The sequence below is a fragment of the Epinephelus moara genome, chromosome 12 (genome assembly GCF_006386435.1).
Source record: "Epinephelus moara isolate mb chromosome 12, YSFRI_EMoa_1.0, whole genome shotgun sequence".
Taxonomy (NCBI): Eukaryota; Metazoa; Chordata; class Actinopteri; order Perciformes; family Serranidae; genus Epinephelus; species Epinephelus moara.
Genome location: NC_065517.1, coordinates 18564967 through 18570925, shown reverse-complemented (window position 1 = coordinate 18570925; position 5959 = coordinate 18564967).

Sequence of the window (5959 nt, the reverse complement as noted above, 5' to 3'; positions counted from 1 at the left end):
AATTATAAACCAGAATGCTGGAGGTGTTTTTTCTTCTTCTTTGAAATTCAAAAGTTAAACAGTGAGAGTTTCTGCTGTTTATTTTTAGCTGAAGTTCAGTTTCCCATCCTCATGGTGACACTGTAGCATAACAGGCAAGCTTTACTGCAGGGCTGCAGAATCTGTCGGCCTTTCAAAGATTCCTGTGTTGATTAATTTGGCACTCAGTCTGTAAAAAGCTGTGAACAATCGCCATGTGAGGAAAACATTTTAACTCTCTGTCTCCATAATTAGAGTAAGAACTGAAAGCATATTTCCCTCAGAGGCAGCATGCACCTGCTGCTGAGACTGAGACACTGTGATAATGAAATGCAGTAGATTTAGTGACAGTGTAGACGAGTGACACTCAATTTACGGGCCGTGGGCCAAATCAAGCCTGCAATAGTGTGCTGGATGCCCCCCCCCCCAACCATTTTCTAATTCATAATTAGATTCAGAGCTGGGATTTTTTTTTGTACTTTCAAAATAAATACCGTTCAAGGAAAAAAAATAGCATCAAAATAGAGATTAAAAAATGCCAGGGGAGGTCTGAGCTCAGTCCCAAATATTTTTAAATCCTAGAAGTGGTCCTGTGTACACCCAAACTGTGCAAGGCTGCTGCCCCTGGCCTCCTGTCATTTCTCAAAAGTGGCCCCAGGGCAAAACAAGATGAATATCCCTGCTGTAGAGTGGCATGTAGCTCTTAAACCCACAGTGCCCATGACAAAAAATTATGGAAACAAATAGCAGTTGTTGTTTTTTTGACATTTCCATTTCCATGAATCATTGTTGTAGGCGTAAAGTTATTCTTACATTCTCCATCTGTAAAAATGCCTATACACTGACTTCTTTTTTAACATTTCATGACTTAAAATGTGTGTCATGTGCCTTTTCCTCTGAGTTTTGTGATGGCGTTGCTCTTGAGTCCTGGTATATTAAGGCTAGCTGTGGATTCCAAGTCCAAAATCCCAAAATAAAAAGGAAAAAAAAATCTTGGAAGAAAATTGAGAATTTAATAGTGCATAGACAGTTTTGTTTGCTTTCACCACAACAATGGGATGTTAAAAAAGAAGCAGCAAAAGTGATATCCCTGTGGTAGTTAAACATGATGAAGTGCCCTCTGAGGCAGCCTTAAAATTGCACGTTGGTACCTTTTTTTTTTTTTTTTTTCCACCCCTGCTCCTCAGACAACCCAAGCCTGCTGCTGGTCACACATAAAATATCTGCCAGATATAAGACTACTTCAATAAGGAGAGACTTGTCTTTTCTAGTAAAAAGAATATTTATTAACATGTGCACATAAGAATGAAAAATGTGGAAAGACTTTGGCGATTGGACTCTGCCATTAAAGACACACAGTTTGAGATTCCTCAGTGATAATGATTGAGTAATGAATTGACTCCCCTCTCCTCCAGATGAGGCGCTGCAGAGGCAGGAGAAGATCTGGCAGCGGGAGGTCGAGGAGTCTCTCTCCTTCTGCAGGTCACTGTCTCATCCCTCCAGACCGAAACACATTGACTTCCTGCGTATCACCGCTCCTGAGGATGACATCATTGATACACCAGCATCCACGCCTCTCCCACCAGAGTTTAGGGTGAGTAGTTTTAAAGACTTGATCTGTGTCGCACAGTCTAGACTGAATTTTTTTTTTAATCATGTACTACCACAACCTAAAAATCTGGAGTGTTTTCTTCAGAGCAAATGACAGCACATCAGCCAGTGACAAGGACATGATCACCTAAATTAGCTGCTGTAGTGACTCACTAAAAAAAACTTGCAGATTATTGGCCCATGAGTCTGTGCCAAAGTAATCCTGAACATGCTGCCTAACCCTCTACCTGCTCCAGCAGCACTCACAGGCAGTATTTAAATGAGTGTAAAGTCACTTGCCACTTTTGAAAAATATGGGGAATTTTGGATGAAAACAAAATGACATGACATGTATCATGCATCATGGTGTAAGTATATGAAAATATGGCTCTTACTCTCAGCTTTTTACTGAACAGCACATAATGTGGCCGACATTCTGCATGTATAGTGATGGAAAAGTTAGAATAATGAAAAGTGTTGCAGTCTTGTTGTTGTGGGTTTGGACTTCACTCAGGTGCAAGATTTTCACCTGATCTGGCTGATGAGTGCTCGCACCCCGTGGTTGTGTGCGATACTTTTAATTAGGACCCATAGGTAAACATGATGAGTTCCATCTATTAAAGCTGCATAGACCCTAATGCATTAGTACTTTTAAAAAGCACTCGTTAAAACAGAAACAGAAAACAATGATATGAATTCAGTGGGAACAAATTGATTTGCACTGACATCATTAAACAATGGGAATAATGACATAAAGCACCTGTGACACAAGACAAAAAGTATATCTCTGGGGTCTGCAGGTACCCCAGTCGGTAGGATGATGGCTCTGTAACACTAGGAAACATATTCCTCGTGTGAATAATGCTGCATCATCATGACATCAACCTAAACGTTCTCACCACACTGCCTCACAGTCCCTTAGATCCAGGTTCAACAAACAGCCTCATACTGTGTATTTGTGTGTGTGTGTGTGTGTGTGTGTGTGTGTGTGTGTGTGTGTGTGTGTGTGTGTGTGTCAGACAAAGAGTTGCTTGTTACATAACAGAAGGGATTTAATGCAACTCTGTAGGTGCATTGTATAAGCAGTGGTATCTGTACAGCATGCAGTGGTTGTTATGGGTTTTAAAGCTCTTAAGCTCTGCGTCTTTTTATCTGCACACAAAGTATATGTGTGTGTGTGTGTGTGTGTGTGTGTGTGTGTGTGTGTGTGTGTGTGTGGAGGAAAAACTCAGATTACATATATTTAGCCTTTGTTTTCACACTAAGGCAACACATTGCATGGTAGACACAGACAATATTTATTATGACATAAATAATAATAATAGATTGCCCGAAATGTTTCTTTAACAGAATATAAAAAGGGAAACAAATTAAAGCAGAACGACTAAACAAAGATTAAAAAAATAATAATAAAAAGGAAGAAGGGAACTTGGAGAGCGCAGACCTCCGCCAAAGCCCAACGCTTTTTCTTGCAGTACCCCTCCTCCCTTTCCTTCGTGTTCATGTCCCCAGTGGCTAGCTAATAGCTGCTACTCTGTACTACGCACTACCCAGGCTGGGCAGGTGCAGGAAAACGGTGCTCATATTTTGGTTCCCGCTGATAGTGCCCTCCCCAACCCACTGTAGCAGGATGGCATTGTAGCGGAAGTGTAACGCCCATGCTTTGGTTCCTCCCATTAACACTTGTACCTCTGTCAGTAGTGTTGCCATTTTAGCACTGCACTGCTAGCCACTGCCATTTTGGTTCAGCTACCTCCATGTTTGCTGATGTGAGGGCCGTGTGCATATATTGCAAGCTTAACCAAAATGAGAAATAATATGGGTTTTTCCTTGGCCCATACAGTCTTCCACCAAGTTTGGTGAAAATCCGACCAGTAGTTTTGCAAGAATCCTGCTGACAAATAAACTAATAAACAAACAAGCAAACAGGTACACAAACAACCCTGAAAACATGACCTACTTGTTATAACCTTCAATTAATAAAAACAACAAGAACTATAAAGGAGCCACTGTGACGTCACTCATTGGTTTGTGGACTCCCATTTTGAAGCCTCGAGTTTGGCATTTCAGCTGTCGCCATCTTGGATTTTTTTGAGCCAGAAGTGACAATATTTGGACGAGAGAGTGGAGCTGTGGAGGAGCAAGGGGTGGATCTTACACATAGACTGTGGTTGCGGCTAGCAGACAGCCTGTCACTCAAAGCATCCACGCCCTTAACTATGCGTAACATTAACGAGAAATTTTTATTTCTACATTAGAGATCAGAGATTTGGGCCATTTTCACTATATTTGTAATCCTGCTCACCAGAAATATGGTTTCAAATTCATTTCAAGTAGAAAAAAAGAAGTGAATATGAACACTCCTTAAATACTATATTCAGCTCTATATTATGGAGACTTTCCAAGTTCCAAAACCAGACAAACATCAGCAGTAATTATTTGGTGTGTTACATCTGCAGCCATTCAGTAAAGACCATTTTATTACAGTTCCACTACATTGTGTTATGGTGATCTACTGTACAAAGCCCATTGGGCACACACTGTAGTTCTGCTGCCTAATGCTGGATACAGTTCAGTGTGTTTGTTCAGGAGTGTGTGTGTGTGTGTGTGTGTGCGCTCTCTGACTCTAATGCTATTTCATGGAATTATCTGGATTCGTTCCTGTTACATAAACACATAAAGGCCATGGTGTAACTCCCTGGGGAATGCAAAAAGCACTTTATTAGTGTTTGTGTGATTAAGTGCAGCCAGTTAAGACAGTGTCACAGGCACGACTCTGAGTTACATAGTGTAATAACATGCAGTAAAAACGTTAGTCACCTGCTGCGGGCTGTGATAATGTGATATAAAGCAAACAAGGGCGGAACCTGAAACTTAAGAATAACCCAAACATGAACCTGAGAAGGAGCAAGTTTACCATCTGGTTTTTATTATTTTAGTCCAGGAATCTATAAAGATCCATGAAAAGAGGCTCTTCCTCATGCAGGGTGAAATCCATATTGGTCCAAGACTTTCTCTGTGGTCTTTGGTCATGAGGTGGCTGCATTTGTGCATTCAAGCATATCTAGTGTTTTTATTTATGTCATGTGAGGACAATGATTTCACATCTTTAATCTCACCTTTAATATATTAAATTATTCTTAGTTTCTGTGGTGAACTGCTTAATTACAATTTATTTTCTACATATTCAATTTTTAAGTATTATTTTTTCATTTCACTTTTGTCAGTTTTTATCATTTTAATATTCACTTTTTAATTTAATTTATGTTTTTCTGTTCTCTTTTGTATTTACCTCGGCAACATCCTGTTGTTAATTTATAGGCCTATAGGCCTGCTTAATTTTTGCTTGTTAGGTTTCTTCATTTTTTTAAAAAAATTGACACTTTTTGGAACCAAATCAATCTATGTTTTGATAATATATTCATTTTATGCATTTATTTTTATTTTTCAGTGTCAACATCTTATTTTCAGTTGTGACACTAAAGGTTCTTTTGTTTTGCAAACTTATTTACATGAAGTTTTTTTGTTTGTCAGGTTTGTTCATTTTTTAATATGTTTTTCAACCAGTTCTTCCTTTTGTTTTTATGATCATCTTGACTCTGAAACAATTTTTTTAAATTAATTAATATTTTCAGTGTCAACATCTCATTCTTGACGGTGACAGCATTTTGGGGGTTTTTGGGCTTTTTTTGAGAATTTGTTTACTTATTGATTTTTTTGGTTTGTGAGGTTTGTTCAGATCTAAAAAAAAATTTGTATGTCACTTTTTATTACCTAGTATTATCTTCTTTTGTTTTGATCTGTGTCAGCAATTTGAATATGTAACTTTATTTCAAAAAGCTGTTTATTTATTCATTTTCTTTTTTTTAAAAAAAAAAGATATTTTTGGGGCATTTTTAGCCTTTAATGGATAGGACAGACAAGTGTGAAAGGGGGAGAGAGAGATGGAGTGACATGCAGCAAAGGGCCACAGGCTGGAGTCAAATAAATGTAAAATATTACAAAAATTTTAATTAATATCATAGTCACTGAGCCACATACTTTTATTTTCACCAGCAGCACTCTGACAAAACTTCCCAGTGTCTCCACAGTGTATGTTAGATTTCATGTGAGCTGATTAACAGTGCAGTGTAGGTGGGGTCGGCCCCACTAAGACGCTCAGATTAGCCGGGTGTTGCTCAGTGCCTACAGGGGAGCTGAGAGACCTCCCTGTCACTGTTGATTTACAGGCCATAACGTTTAACAAGTGATCCCTGGCAGTCCTATTTACCCTCCCTCTGCTCTGGGTGTGGTGTCCCTCCATCTGTTCCTGGGTGGCTTCCTTCGCCTCACGGCTCACGGATCTGTCAGG